At 54.4% G+C, this 16310-nt stretch overlaps 1 pseudogene; it reads right to left on the bottom strand.

Moving 5' to 3' along the window:
* Nucleotides 1-380: 380 nt before the first annotated feature.
* LOC102408883 overlaps nt 381-16310 on the bottom strand; it is a 40470-nt pseudogene continuing 24540 nt past the window's right edge.

Genomic DNA, 16310 nt, shown 5'->3' with positions numbered 1-16310 from the left:
GCCACATGATTTCCTTCCATCTTTCAGTGGCCTGAGCTGTAGGAACTTCCTGTAGGGCAGGTGTGCCCAGGGGCCAGGGCAAGAGTATGAGACTGGACACAGAGCTTGGCATCACACATCCGGGTCAGTAGGCCAGTGCTGAAGCTCCCTCCCGTATATCTTAGGCATATCCCTCCACAGCAGGGGCATCTCCACCCCGCGATGAGCCCATGAAGGTGCCCAGGACACAGCAGGGCCAGTGTTAACACTAGTGGACTTGCTGAGATCTGGCAGGATGCAGGCAGATGCATTTTGGTATCACTGTGGATTATTTCCTTCTGTCTTTGGGAGAACTTCATGGCTTTGACTCTTGCAAGTGAAGCCTGAGTGTGAGCGTGTGTGAAGCTACTGTCTATGATAGGAGAGGAGAGAGAGGGCTGGCTCCAGTGGGCAGGGGAAGACACAGGTCCTTAATGCAATTTTATTTAAGAAGTCAGAACACCCCCCATCCATCCATTTTCTGCCGTTAGCCCACCAGATTGGCAGCTTTCCCCTCATCCCTGTAGGCTGCTTTCCTGTGTCCTGGGACCAAGAATCTGCCAAGAGCTCACTGCTCTTGAAAGCGAATGAAGAACGTCCGGATCTCCTTCGGGTAGATGGTGACCTCGGGGCCTCCTGGTGGTGGCGAGGGCTGACTGGAGTTGCCTGGGAGCAGAAAGGGTCTGTCCAGCACAGCCCCTGGACCACCTGCTTCCCGAGGTCCCCTCCTCCCAGCATCCCTCTGGCAACAGGGCTCCTGCTGCGTCTGTGGCTCCCACTGTGGATACAGCCCTCAGCTGACCCCTCTTGACAGGACTGCACTGCCGGGGGGCCTCTCATTTCTGGCCTCCCCTGAAGGCACAGCACAGTCAAGGCATGTACTGGGGGCTCTGGGCCTGCTTGGTCTTGTTTCTCCATGGGTTGTGGCCCCATATATGTGCATAAGAGCCTTCTCACTGAGGCCATGAGGGGGCCCTGCCCTTGATCTCAATGGGCTGTCCTTAGACACACCCTGGGGTTTAGGCTTCCTCCTTGGGATGAAACTTGCTTCTGCATCCATCCCTCTATCCATCCATCCATACAAACATCCAACCATCCACCACACACTCTTCCATCCTTTCATACGGCCCTCCATCCTGCATCCTCCTATCTATCTGTTCAACCAACATCCCTAGAACAGTCCATGTTCTGTCCATTTTCCCTCCTTTCATTCATCTTTCATGCATTCTCTTTCCTTCCTTCCTTCCTCTTTCCATCCATCCATCACTCAACTATTGATCTGTCCATCATCCATCTACTTTTTTTTTCCTTCCTTCCATCCTTTTTTCTATCAAACCATCCCTTTATCCATCTGTCTATCATACATTGACTAAGTGTCTACCTATGCAACCAGACTATGCTGTGTGCAGTAGACAAAAAAGGAGATAAATGGGACAGAGCAAAGTGAGGGAGAGGGGAGAGCAAGGGAGGCTCCTGACTCAGCCCTGGACCTGGTGCGTGAGTCAGGGGAGGCCCAGATAAAGGGGCAATGGATTTCCAGGCAGAAGGAACAGCAGAGGCAAATATTTCCAGGCAAGAAGCAGTCTGTGTGTGTGCAGCATAATGCACAGCAGGGCAACCGTCAGAACACCTGGGGGTGCACCTAAAGTTTGGGGCTCACTCAAGGCCGCAGAGGGTTGTGGTCTTGGATGCACAAGTGCATGCATACACATACACACAACCTATCTGGGGCTCTGGCATGTGGAGACTGACCTGAAGCCTAGAGTTTATAACCTTCTGTGGCTGATTCAGGAAGGGTGAGACCCAGAGAAGGATGGCCAGCTCCAGGTCACACAGGCCTTAGGGGCAGATCTGGGGTCTGGCTGGCTACCCAGGGCAGGGTCAGGACCAGGGAGCCCGAACCTCTGTGGCCGTGAGGGTCCTGCGTGCTCCAGGTCCAGCGATGCATCTCACTCACGTCCCAGGTCCCTGTGAGTGAGCGCTCCTCCACGGACACCACGGAGCCCAGTCCCCACAGCACAGACTGCAGGACAGAGCACAGGGAGGGGTGAGCACCCAGACCGAAGATCTGAGCAGAGAACCCGACAAAGAAGGGAGGCCACACCAGGGCCCAGGGCCCATGATCCCCCACATTCATTGTAGTGGAAGTCCCTGCGGGAGGCGGGACAGTCATATTTTACAGATGAGGAACTAAGGCTGGGAGGAGCTGACCCCCCAGGGCCGAGCTGGATCAGCACTCCCAGCAGGTGGCGGGCAGGTGGGGCCGCCCCAGCAAACACCCGGTCACCAGGGTTTGTCTCCCAAGGGTGCCTCCTCCTGGGGCCTGACTCAGTGATGTCACAGCAGGACACGGGAGGGGCAGGTGACCTGCAGGTTCACCGTCACAGGCCGAGACAGCACGGGGTCCTGGTCCACCTCATGCAGGTGCTGGAGCCGCAGCAGGACACGGTGGAGGTCTGCCTTGGCCTCGTGCTTTCCGTCTTGGGGACAGAAGGAAGGTGGCATGAGGACAGTCTTGGCCTGGCTCTTTACACTCTCACCTCCCTTTCACATCTTCCCCCTCCCTCGGAGGCAGCTAACACTGCCCCACTTCGCAGATGAGCCAAACAAGGCTCAGAGAGGGGCGGGCACTTTCCCAGACACACAGCCGGTGTGCATAAAGAAGGAGGGGGGAGGATCCACCCCACGTGCAGCCAAAGCTACTGCCCCCCACCGCCCACACTGGGGCCGTTGCTGAAGTCTGGAAAGTCTTCATTCTTATTCACTGGTGAGGTTCTCATTGGGCCTGTCCCTCCAGCCTCCTGTTCTCTGGAAGATTCTCCCTGCCCTTCCCCTGTGAAGGGGAGTGTGGCCTTGTAACCCTGAAGATGAGTCAACATTGCAAAGGTAATGTGTCAGGTCATGCCGCCAAGACCTAGGAAACGTGTCATAATAGAGCCTCCATCTCTGGACGTTGGAGAACAAATGAGAAGGGCCACCCTGCTGATCCCACAGAGCAAGGGGTCGAAATGAACTGTGCTGTGTGAGGACAGAGAGCGTGTGGGCTCCTTGTTACTGCAGCATAAGAGGTCTGCAAAGTCTCTTGTCTCCGTTCAGGTGATGGGTTTAGGGACTGGAGCTCGAGAATCAGGGAAGGATTTCTGCCACTGGAAAATGATGCTGGAGATGATGGCAATGGTGATGCAGGTGATGATGATACGGGGGTTGTTTGTTCCTGGGGAGGCAGGCGGCCCTCCTGCCATCCCCAGTGCTCCGCTCGCTCAGCTTCTTACTCACTCCCTGGGAAGAGGGTCTTGCTTGGCCCAGCCCGTGTCTCCTTTACTTCATTCAGTACAAGCAGCCTCTAGGAGGTGCTTTCTCAGCGGCTTGGCCATACACTCACACACACACACACACACACACACACGTTGGAGCCAAATGACTCTGCTGCTTCTGGGAACCCCGTCCACCCCATCAGATGTGTCAGGTGGGCAGTGGTGCAGGGATGCTGGAGGTCAGGGTCAGGAAGCCACGTGGCTGCAGGCGTGAGCCAGTCTTTCAAAGATCCAGCTTATCAGGCATAAAGGTAACATCTGGCCTTGACTTCTCTCTGTTCTGGGCTGTCTGTCTGGGCTGACACTAATATGGGAACGTCCTAGGCCCTGAGTGCGACTTTGGGGACACAGCAGTGGCAGGGGCATGGTCAGCCCTGCCCTGGAACTGCTCAGAGCCTAAATGCGCAGGGATGGGGCACAGGACCTATTCGTTTCTAGAAGGTGTTGCCTCCACCAGGAAGCCCTCAGTGATGCCCAGCTGGGACTTTCCTCGGATCAATGTCATTGCTGTCTGATGAACTGCCTGCTTGCCTCTGTAGACAGGGACCCCCCCGAGCCCAGGGATGTTTCCTGTATTATCCATGGCTCAATCCGCAATGCCTGACATTAGAATCATTTTTCAAGGTAGGAACAGAACCTCATCAAAGTCATGCCTGAGCCCAAAATTCAGGCGGGACACTGGTGTAAGAGGCTCCAGGAGAAGACCCTGGAAGAATCAGGACCTCACAGAGCCTGGACGACTCTGAGGAAAGCCCCTCTGTCTAGTGATGGGCTGGGGGACCGGGCTGACATGTGGAGGCAGGAGTGAGTCTGGACATCTGAACACCTGCCGCACCTTTCTGCAGAGTCCGCAGGTGCTCTGTGTGGTTTGAGCTGTACTTCCAGCCGGGGATGCTGAGGATCTGCAGGTGGACGCTTGGGGGCAGCGTCACAGCCTCTTGCTGCCTGGAGCCTGAGCCACGCGGGGCAATCTCTGAAAGGCAGATGGACAACAAGGAGAGGCTTTGGGCCCAACTCTCCTCCTGACACTCACAGCTTGCCACACTAAGTCCCCCACTTCATCTGATCTCACTCCCTCCCACCTGTGGCCCACACGGCAGGCAGCCTGAAGGACCTGTTGGTGCAAAAGCCCCAGCCTGCCTTGAATCTCTGGTCCAGCCCGTTCAAACTGCAGACTGGGAGATGGGCCAAGGGAGAAGACGCCATTTCTTCCAGAACTTGCAGGGAGTTCACACAGAGACCTGCTCTGTGAACAAGGTCTCAGACGCCAACTCCCGTGCTGTCATCTGTCGCTGCCTCTGCCCAGAGGGACTCAGCCCTCCTCTCCCAGGAGATGCTTTGTTCAACTCTGGGCTCCAGGTGGAGCCGCCATCCCTTAACAGTTCCCAGGACTCAGTGATTGGTCAGGCTTGGGTCACGTGATTCGATCAGGGCCAATCAGAGCCTTTCCTGGGATTTCTGCCCTTGACACAGGCGTCTCAGTTCCTTTGGTCCCAGAGTTGTTCACAGCCACCTCCCAGACATGAGGAGAAACAAGGTCTGAAGACAGAGAAGCTCAGGTGACGGAAAGAGAGGGTGGACAGCGCATGAAGGGCCCAGCACGCGAGGAAGCAATACACGCTACCCTTCCCTCAGGTGCGTCTGCCCCAGAATAAAGGCTCCTCTGGCCCCGTCTCAGCACCTTTGGTTTCTCTCTGTGCAGGTGGAAGAGCCCAGGGCTGAACCTGGGGTGGAGCTAGCCACAGCCATGGACGGGACCGTGGATGGAGCTGGCCACAGCCACGGACGGGACCGTGGATGGAGCTGGCCACAGCCACGGACGGGACCGTGGATGGAGCTGGCCACAGCCACGGACGGGACCGTGGATGGAGCTGGCCACAGCCACGGACGGGACCGTGGATGGAGCTGGCCACACACATGGAGCTTTCTCACCACGGCAACATCCTCTCTGCTGCCAGGAAGGAACCCCTGGCTGACACAGGAGCAGTCCCAGCCCAGCTGGCCAAACCCGTCCCTCTCCTCGGAATCTGCCCCTGGACACAGGCGTGGCTGGGCAGGCAGCTCCTGACAGTGCCGGAAGAGATGGACATGACCACCTGCTCCCAAGAGGCCCAGAGCTACCCTGTCTCCCTCCTGCCCCAGCCTCTTGTCCAGCTCATCCTTCCATTCCACTTGCTTCCCCACATCCGCCCCAAGTACCTACCGCTTCAGTCTCTTTACTTCCAAACAAGAGAACATCAACTGTTATCTCTTGAAGTTGATCACTGTACGCCACCTGGTCTGGGGTTGCAAACTCCACCAAACATACAGACATCAGGTCTCTCGTGACCTCTAATCCCTCTTCACCCTGAAGTTGGATCCCCATGGCTTGTTCCCCAGTAGAGCCCCTGAGAAATCCTTCAGGACAAGAGCTGGGTCAAGTGCAGTAACAGTCTGCAGCGTATGTCAGGCACTCAGCAAATGCTCAGTGAATGAGTCAGCCACCACCCGCCTTCTTGCTAATGCCTTGTGGAAGTCTAGCCTAAATCTCAAACAGGGAAAACCTAAAATCACGCCCTCATCAAAACTTCTGCAAGTGATGAGAAATAGAAAACAGGTTAAGGATTACAGGAAAAATTTGGAATTAATGTGGGTTTGACTCCATCCACTGAAATAAGTCAAATACTGTAATAAAGCCAGACAGGAGTATCTTGGTTTCATATACATATAAAATTTATGTTTACACTTTACTATAATCTATTGTGTGCAGTAGCATTATGTCTAAGAGAAACAGTTTATATATACATTAGATTTTAAAAGCTTTCTTGTTAAAAAAAGGTTACCTCAGGTGAGACTTCAGTGATTAGCAATCTTTCTGCAGGAACAATGTCAAAGATCACTAATCCTATAGCAATTATAGTAATAATGAAAAATATTTGGATACTGTGGGAAATAGCAAAATGTGATACATTGATGTGAACTGAGCAAATGCTGTTGAACGAGCAGTGCAGATGACCATGCTGCATGCAAGATGTAGCAAACCTTCAATTTGTAAACAATGCACTATCTTTAATGCTCAAAAAAAAAAAGAAAAGAAATGCATATATGTTGAGGTATGCCTGTAGAGAGAATGGACAAATACACACTTTGTGTTTATGTCTATAAAATTTGAAGGATTCTCTATAGTAGCATCTTCAAATACTTTCAAATGCACTCATTGTTTAAACTATTTCATGTTCAACTATTTAGCTATGCTACCCAACTGTAGTGAAGGAAATTTACAGAAGCCTCAGGAGAGGCAACTCATAAAACTTGCAGATCAGGACATAGAATAGAATCACCCTCACTTGGTGACAATGCACTTAATTCAGACAAAGCCGGTCTTTTAAATGCTGAGCAACCAGACCTGAATGTGACATATATCATAGGAAGAAGTAGGAAGTGTGCTCAGAGAAGGAAATAGAGGAGATTGAGGGAACAGAGGTAAGGAGGGCATTGCAGTAAGTCCCGGCTGTGAACCTACTAGCTGTATGACCTTGAAGGAGTCACTGAACCTCTGTGCACCTCAGGTTGCCCACATTTAAAATGAGGGGCCTGGATGTGAGGACTCTGGTCCCTTCCTACCCCGAAGTAGCCCAGATCCTGGCAGGTACTGAGAGATAAGTGGTCCAGGGTCCTGGAGGAGAAGAAATGGACAAACATTTTTTTTCTACATTTCTTTGTCTTAGACCCAAAAGATGTTTTTACTTAAACTGTGAGGTGTTATGACAGCAATCTTTAAGACTAACTTTCTTTAAGCCCAGAGCTAATGATTACACAACAAAACAACTCATCTTGCTCAAGAGTATGTTTTTCTTTAAACTCTATACTCATGATTATACAATAAAAAAGTATCGTGCTCCAGAACATGTTTCTCCTTCTGACTAATCTTATCTTAAGACTTACTTGTGGCAGTCAGTCTGGTAAGACCTCTCTCTTGTTGGTTCTAACCTTGTTCATTTAAGATGTCACTTGTGGGAGTGGGTCTGGTAAAAATGTATAAAGGCTTGATATGACTACCAGGTGGGGTTCTCCCCCTCCGCGTTCTGATGTCTACGTCAGAGGCTTTCTCTGTCATTTTTCAGTGTAATGAAGCTTCAGCTACACAAAAGGTCTGAGTGATCAAGCCTGGGCCCTGATCCCAAAGCTAAATCTTCTTCTTCAGAGATCACAAATCAACATCATTCACCATTAGCTACCAATACGAGCTCAGCCCCATCCCTGGGAAGGTGGGCTCCCCTGGGGTTAGTGATGGCAGGTGAAGTGAAAGGACCCCCACCTTACCGTTCATCTTTCTGAGCATCACGATGGGCTGGTGCTGCAGCGCCAGCCCGCTCCTCTGGCGCAGGCCACTGGTGAGGGCCCTGGATCCCAACAGGAGCCAGAACACTGGGTAGACGACCGAGGCGTCGTTCAGTGTGAGATCAACAGCGATGTTTCCCGGATCGTTGTTCACCAGCCGACGGTGGAGCATGACCTGCAGGGTACAACTGTCTGACCGGGCCTGCCTGGGCCCTGGGATCCCCAAGAGTGACCAGCGGGGCCTCCTCCTACCTCCACCTGACCGTTCCTTTGGCTGGAGACGCCGTGCGCCTGATCGGACAGCAGCACCAGCCTGCTTCGTCTGTCCTGGATGAAGGCTGATTGCACCATGGGGTAGTAATTCTGCGGACAGAAATATTGGCAGGCTGGTGGTGGGGGCAGTGGGCCAGGTCAGCCAGCAGATCTGGGGTCTCCCTCTGGCCCCAGGCAGCCTCCTGCATAGGCACAGCAGCAGCCCAAAGTGGCACAGTAGTGATGGGAGGGGCTCTGACTTGTGAGATGAACACACTGGGATTCAATCCAGCTCCACTGCTTCCTGACCTTATGCTCTGGGGGACCCAGCCTGCACAAGCCTCAGTTTCCCCATATATAAAATGTGCCCAAAAGGTCCCCCTGGTGCAGGGAGACAATGAGGCACTTGTGCCAGTCCAGCCTGAGATGGCCCCCAGCCAGGGGTTCCCAAATAGAGAGGGGTTGGTGTCTGGGTTGGAAAACACTCACACAGCCCTGCCCTTTCCTGTTTTGGAGGAAGAGATCCGGGGCTGGTAGCCCTGGACCCTCTGGAGCCCAGGGCACAGTGTGTGAAGACCAGCTGTAGAGATGAACTGACAGAAGCTCAAGGAAGACAGAGCAGGGAGGAACCACACCCCTTCTCCGGGTCCCTCTGGAAGGAGAGACAACTGACTAGAGGAAGGCTCAGGAGGCGCCCAGCGCGGTGCTGCCCCTGATCATCCCAGGCCTCAGCACAGCTCAGGGGGAAGTCGCTCTCTTCCCAGGAGAGCACTGAGGCAGAGGGACACCCAGGGACTTGCCCAAGGTTATGCCTCCAGAGGGTGAGACCCTGGGAGCTGATTGATTTTGGAGTTCAGCCCCTAATCCGTTCTCCCTGGAAGACAGGCTGAGGCACTACTCTGAGCAGCCAAGGAGGGTCACACCCCATTGAGGCCTAGACAAGCACCACATGCTTAATCCTCAAGCAACCTCCAGTCGGTCATCCATCTGACTGAGCAGGACCTGTGGGGCACATAAGGGACCTCAGGGACACAGCTCATCCACGGTGGCCCCAGAGCTCTGACACCTGGTCTGAACAAGCCTGGCCACAGGCCCTAGGGGCAGACTCAGGGCAGCGGGGCTCTGGAGACTCTCTGGACCTAAGGGAACTCTCCTGCTTTCTGGAAAATGGCCATCAAGATTGGGTCTACAGCAACCACACTCCAGGACAGCTCAGGGCATACCCGAGCAATGGTGTTGTTCTTGTAGTTCCTGTACGGCCTGCGCTGCATCTGGTAGCCATTGTTGTCCGAGTACAGGACCCGCCCCGTGTTCAGGCTGGTGCTTGTCCTCAGGATGGCCTCGCGGTTCAGCTCCAAGGGGCCCACCCGGTACTCCTGCTCTATGTGATGGCAGAGCAGCGCCCCGTCAGAGCCCTGGGATCCACGGGCCAGCCGGGAGTAGATGGTGAAAGTGGGCTCACCGTCGTTCACCTCCCTGGAGGAGAAGCAGGAGAGGTAGGTCAAGCCTGGGGAGCCTTCTGGATGCCTCACACTTCTCGTTTCTTCCTTCCTCTCCTTCTGCTTCCCTCCCTCCATCCTTCCTGCAGCCAGCGGGGTGGGGAGACTGCTTGGGCAATAGAACAAGAGGGACCCGGTTCCCTGAAGGTTCTGGGCACCCAGCCACGCCTGGGGGCTCTGTCTGTCCTGCTAATGAAAACACAAGAACTGCTGTCCTGCGTTGGTCACTGTCACCGTGGGCTCCTGTCCCGCCTCTAGACTTAGGTACCACCAAGGTGACACAGAGCAGGCAAGCAGAGCAGGACTGCAGAGACTGGACTGCAGAGTGGAGCAGCTCATGACTTAATCGAACTTCCGTGGAGAAAGGACCATGTGCCAAGCCCAGGTCCAGCAGCTGGGTGTCTGAAGCATGACGGGCCCTCATTTCCCCATTCATCTGCCTGTGAGCACCTCCATGTGCTGAGCACAACCAGGGGGCTGCCCTCACCTGTAGAAGTACTGCCGGATCTCAGTCACCAGCGGCCCCTCCACGATCTCCATCCTCACAGCCTCCCACGCTGGCTCTGCTCTACCACTGGGTGTGAACACATAATTGTCTGAAACGGGGCCTTGCCAGACATCACTGTTTGCGTGATACTCCATGAACTGCTGGGTCATGTATACCTTTCGGTTACTCCGCCTGCAAACAGAGGAAAGAGAAAGCCGTGTCATCATGACAGAAAACATGTCATCCTCATGCTGGAACCAGGCTCACAGAGGCTCCATGGAGATGCCAGCCAGGAACCAGGGGTGAACAGAGACCCTTCAACAGGATGAAAGTGGTCTATCTGTACAACAGAATATTATTGTGTCTGCAGGAAGAATGAGGGGTCTCATTGACCCTGCAATGTGCCTGAAAGTTGGAAACTTGGACAATTGAAAGAAGGCAGCCTGCCAAGAACCCCATATGGTATAATCTCATTGCATGATACGTCAGTGTAGGCCAGTCCCGAGAGACAGAAAGGAGGTTCGAGTCACCAGGGCTTGATCAAGGTGACAGATGTGTGGGGCCTGAGCCATGATGGAGCCTAATTCCACAGTGCTGACTGCACCTTTCCCAGCCTGACCAGGGAGACTCAGAAGTTCTGGGGCTGCACCCCATTTCTGCTGCTCCCCGCACTCTCCCCCTGACCACCTCTGCTGGATCCTGTAGGTCCTGGCTGCTTCTGTGTCCTGGCCTAGACTCACACACTTAGAAATAGAGCTCGATGCACTACAGGGAGCTTCACCACCATCACACCCTCGCCCTTGGCTGAGGAAATGGAGATCCAAGTAGGGCATCACATGCCCAGGTCCCAGGGTCCTCCTGGCCTCAGAGGCAGCGATGACTGCACCTCACCTCTCCCAGATGCTGTGCATCAGGTTGGTGTCCAGGTCCAGGAAGACGATGTAGCAGTCATTTTTCACAGGCACCAGGCTCCTGCCCACCTGCCCACCGTATCTCCTGAGTCGGCCTCCAAACTGCGTGGTTTTGGCCACAAAGGGCTCAGGCTCCCCAGTTTCCTCCTGGGAACTCCTGCTGGGCCGGATGCTGTAGTGCCGGTAACTGAGTCCTGGGATCGTGGTCAGCACGTGCAGGTCATAGGCAGAGGGCATCTCCTTCGAGCGCTGGACCTGCAAGACCCGAAGCACGGGATGAATGATGGATGTCAGGGATGGAAGGTGCCTCAGTCTCCTTGGAAATCCTGGCCTTACACACCTGGTGGGCAGAGTGCTCGCTTGACACAGAGACAGCTGGGTCATCCAACACTGGGCTGAGCTGGGCTCCCCTCCTGCACCCTCCCTGCTCAACTGGGTCCAATCTCCTCTCCCTTCTTCCTCCTTCTCTACTGGGGCTGCAAACCACCTGCCCTCCTCCCACACTCCCTCCTGTTCCTGCCTCTGAGACTGCTCACAGTGTTCCACCTCTTTAGAGGGGCTCCCTCGTCTCTTAATCCTCTGATTTCTCCAAGGAGGGAGGTTTCCAGGTCACCCTGCAAGCCTTTCTCTAGCTGCACGTCATCTGACTCAGGGAAAGGGACTGGATGAGGACACTGGGTCCATGCAGGAGGTTCTTCAGTCTCTGGGGAGCAAGTGGCACTTCTGGGTCTTGCGGGAGGGCTTGGGGGGCTATGAGCAAGCCCATGTGGCTCCTCGCAGGCTCCAGCCTGGCCTTTCTCTGAACTAAAGGAGACACCTATCCTCACCCCACACCCCTAACCTGTCCCGATGTTTTCCTCCACCACAACTGTCATCTGTCACTCCTATACTTTCTGATTTTCTTCTTGCCTGGATCCCGCACTGGAATAGGAGCCCCCCCGCGTGCAGGAACTTTTGTCTACTTGGTTATGAAAGTTCCTCCAGTGCCTAGAGTAACGCCTGACACATACTAGGTGTTCAGTAGTATTTAAGAAAGAGCATTTTGGCTTGGTGGGTGGTGCCTTTGGGTGGGGAAGGGAGATGTTCCATGTTGGGTCTACTGCACCCAACACCCTTCCCTCCCCTGACCCTGACATAGAGGAATCTTCCTCATCTGTCTCAGCTAAGGATCACTGCCCTGGCTGCCTGGTCATTACCCCAGGCCTTAACTGTCCATTTCTGTTTCTGCTCCTTGAATCCCAGGATGGCTCCCGAGTCCAGGGATGAGCACTCATCTGGGACCAAGCCCAGCACAGGCTTTCAGGAGTGTTTGCTGAATGGCTGACTAATGGCATTACTCGATCCATCTCCCCAAGGAAGGCCTGGCTTGGTAACAGGAGGGTCACCTCTATAATCAAGTCTAGCTCCAGGTCTGGGAAGGAGATGAGCAGGGACCACACAGGATGTGGGTGTCATAGCTGGGGCCTGCCCCTACGACAGCACCTCCATAAAGATGCACAATGTAGACCATTGCTGGCTTCCGCATGGGAAGTAGAAATTTATACAGGGTCATGTATACTTATACACCAAGTCACCTCAGTGTTGTCTGACTCTTGGTGACCCCATCAACTGTAGCCCACCAGGCTCTCTGCCCATGGGATTCTCCAGTCAAGAGTACTGGAGTGGGTTGCCATGCGTTCATGCAGTGGATATTCCTGACCAGGTATCGAACCCATCTTTCTTGTGGCTTTGCATTACAGGCGGATTCTGGTCAACTCAGATACGCAACGGGAAGGGTCAGTCCACTGGGTGGATCCACTGACCCTGTTGGTGACTCACTCATAGGACACTCCTCACAGTCAGGGCAGCGTGTCACATCTTCCCCTTAGATGCCCACATCTGGGGGCCTGTGCAGAGCAGGGGCAGCAACAGGGCATGCACCATAGATGGGATGTGCCCCTTACCTGTGCAGGCACAGGGAGGCCTGACTCATCTGTGATGCTGACTTTGGGGAAGTCCACAGTCAGGGTGATGATGGTGGTGACCGTCCAGGCCAGCGGGTTGTAGACCACTGCAAAGTGACCCCCAGGCTCTGGGCCTGCAGAGAACAGGATCTACTGCTGTACCTGACCCAACCTTCACCCTTGGTGCCCCTCGGAACAAGAGAATCTGAGGCAGGTGAGACCAGCTCTGCAGAGGCCCAGGGGAAGGACAGACAGACACATGGGCTCTGATGTCCAACCCCCTCCTCATCTGTTCAAGCTGGGTCCTGATTCCTAGGCGGGATGGGGGAGCATGCCCCTAGAGATGAGGGCCCTTGAGCTCCTCACTCATCTCTACTGTTCAGCCAGCATTACTGGTGAGAAGACTGAGGTCTAGAGCAAAGGGTTAGGTGTCCAAGGTGACCCACGTCCTACGGCCTGGCTCCAAAGCTGGAGAGCTTGGCAATGTACAGACAATTCTCTGGAGCTTGGAGGGTCAAGGTCAATCACCAAGGTCAGCAGTGGAGCCCTCTTTGCTATGAACCTGGATTCTCTTTCTGCTCTAGCCCCAACCCCAGGTGACCATCTATGGCCACATCCAATGACTCCCAGATCCGTGAACACTGCACACGCTGTCCAGTCCCCGGCCTCTGCCCAGGCAGTTCCCATGGCTGGATGTCTTTCTGGAGTCTCCACCTGCCCCTTCCTTGGGGAGCTGCCCCCGTGAGCTCATGGGAATGGCTGGACTCACCAGACACTGGAAGGACCCCGTTCTACCTCCCTTTCTATGTCCGTCATCCCCTCCCGACCCCAGTCCCTGTGAACAGGATTCCAGTCTGCTGCACTCCTGACCCCAGGCCCCTTCCAGTGTCTGAAGGTAAGATGGGACTGAACACAGACACGGAGAAGAGGGCAGAGCTGGGCAGGTGAGGGGTGAGGCAGAGTGGGGAGAGCACAGTGAGAGAGAGCAGGGTGAGTGTGGATCCTGGGAAGGTGGGCGGGCCACATGCTCCTGCAGGGAAGACCCCTATCTCTGATTGCCCAGGATTTGCAGGGATGAATCCCCTCAGCTCCAGGCAAACGGGGTGACCACTCATCCTCTACCTGTGAAGCCCACAATGTCAAAAGAATGCATACATCCTGTCTGTGGAACTGGGCAGCACAGGGGTATGGGTACCATTCCTACCTGTGTGACCCTGGGCAGCCCAGGGGCGTGGGGACTATTCCTACCTGTGTGACCGTGGGCAGCTCAGGGGTATGGGGACCATTCCTACCTGTGTGACCCTGGGCAGCTCAGGGGTATGGGGACCATTCCTACCTGTGTGACCCTGGGCAGCTCAGGGGTGTGGGGACCATTCCTACCTGTGTGACCGTGGGCAGCTCAGGGGTATGGGGACCATTCCTACCTGTGTGACCCAGGGCAGCTTAGGGGTATGGGGACCATCCTCCCTGTGTGACCCTGGGCAGCTCAGGGGTATGGGGACCGTCCTCCCTGTGTGACCCTGGGCAGCTCCACGATCTCCATTCCATGTGTGCCCTCAGCTACAAAGGGAGGACAGTAACACTTCCAGCTTTCAGGATGTGTGAGGTTTTACACTGAATTGTGCAAGCAGTGTGCTTGGCAACATCCACACTGCATTACCATTTTTTTCCTGCCTCTAGTTGGAGACAGCAATTAGGCCTTCCTCAGTCACAGAGAGGAAACGGCTCAGTGAAGTGAAGTCACCTGCCCAGTTCAGATCAGATTAGATCCGTCGTTCAGTCGTGTCCGACTCTTTGCGGCCCCATGAATCGCAGCACGCCAGGCCTCCCTGTCCATCACCAACTCCTGGAGTTCACTCAGACTCACGTCCATCGAGTCAGTGATGCCATCCAGCCATCTCATCCTCTGTCGTCCCCTTCTCCTCCTGCCCCCAATCCCTCCCAGCATCAGAGTCTTTTCCAATGAATCAACTCTTCGCATCAGGTGGCCCAAGTACTGGAGTTTCAGCCTTAGCATCATTCCTTCCAAAGAAATCTCAGGGCTGATCTCCTTCAGAATGGACTGGTTGGATCTCCTTGCAGTCCAAGGGACTCTCAAGAGTCTTCTCCAACACCACAGTTCAAAAGCATCAATTCTTTGGCGCTCAGCCTTCTTCACAGTCCAACTCTCACAGCCATACATGACCACAGGAAAAACCATAGCCTTGACTAGACGAACCTTTGTTGGCAAAGTAATGTCTCTGCTTTTGAATATGCCATCTAGGTTGGTCATAACTTTCCTTCCAAGGAGTAAGCGTCTTTTAATTTCATGGCTGCAGTCACCATCTGCCGTGATTTTGGAGCCCAGAAAAATAAAATCTGATACTGTTTCCGCTGTTTCCCCATCTATTTCCCATGAAGTGATGGGACTGGATGCCATGATCTTCTTTTTCTGAATGTTGAGATTTAAGCCAACTGCCCAGCTCATGCCAAAATGAGAGCCTCCCCTGAACAGGACTCGAGTCTGAAGCTCAGGTGTCCTAGCCCATCCCCTGACCCTCAGGCTCTCTTCCCAGACTGGGGCGGACACCTGCCATGGCCCACTGTGCCCCCAGGGGCCTCGCTTACCTGAGTGGGCTGGAGACATGTCCTGGATGATGGAGGCCATCAGCTTGTGCACCCCTTGCATCCCGGTGCTCAGGTGCTCCACAAACATGTCACCCACATTTGGGACATGAGTTCCAGTGATGGCGTCGTGGTGCTGGACCTGGGTCCCCACAGGAGCAGGACAAGAGTGGGGTCAGGCCAGCCTCTGCTCAGCACCTGCTGTCCTGATGCCCACAGGGGCCTGACTCTGCTTCCCTCTCAGCAGGTGCTGCTGGAGAATTGGGGATTCCTCCCTCTTTGCTGCTGCTGCGTCTCTTTAGTCGTGTCTGACTCTGTGCGACCCCATAAACGGCAGCCCACCAGACTCCCCCATCCCTGGGATTCTCCAGGCAAGAACACTGGAGTGGGTTGCCATTTCCTTCTCCAGTGCATGAAAGTGAAAAGTGAAAGTGAAGTCGCTCAGTCGTGTCTGACTCTAGCGACCCCATGGGCTGCAGCCTACCAGGCTCCTCCATCCATGGGATTATCTAGGCAAAAGTACTGGAGTGGGGTGCCATTGCCTTCTCTGTCCTCCCTCTTTACAGAAGAGGAAACTGAGGTCAGAGAGGCTGATGATCTTGCCCAAGTGTTCTTGACCTTGGGAAAACACAAGCTGTGTCCCTGATGCTGGACAGAAAACAGACTTCTGGAAAGGACCCTGCCCAGCTACCCTCTGTTACCCTGTCATCCCATAAGTGCTGATAACCTGCTCCAGACAAGCCCCACACATGGCCTGGTACTCATCTGCACCATGTAGGATGGATGGTCTCCTCTTCCCAGAAGGGAAACTTGAGTCCTTGTGGGGTGCAGCCATGTGTCCGCCCACCCTGATGGATGCTAAAGTCAATCCCATCACACCCCACACAATGACTGGTCCTGCCAGCAATTCCCTTTAGTGACTATGAATCTCATGGTCTGTGTGGCCCATTTCTGACTGGAGA

The sequence above is a fragment of the Bubalus bubalis genome, chromosome 7 (genome assembly GCF_019923935.1).
Source record: "Bubalus bubalis isolate 160015118507 breed Murrah chromosome 7, NDDB_SH_1, whole genome shotgun sequence".
NCBI classification, from domain to species: Eukaryota; Metazoa; Chordata; class Mammalia; order Artiodactyla; family Bovidae; genus Bubalus; species Bubalus bubalis.
The sequence above is the reverse complement of the archived record's forward strand: the minus strand, read 5'-3'. Positions and strand labels throughout refer to the sequence as shown.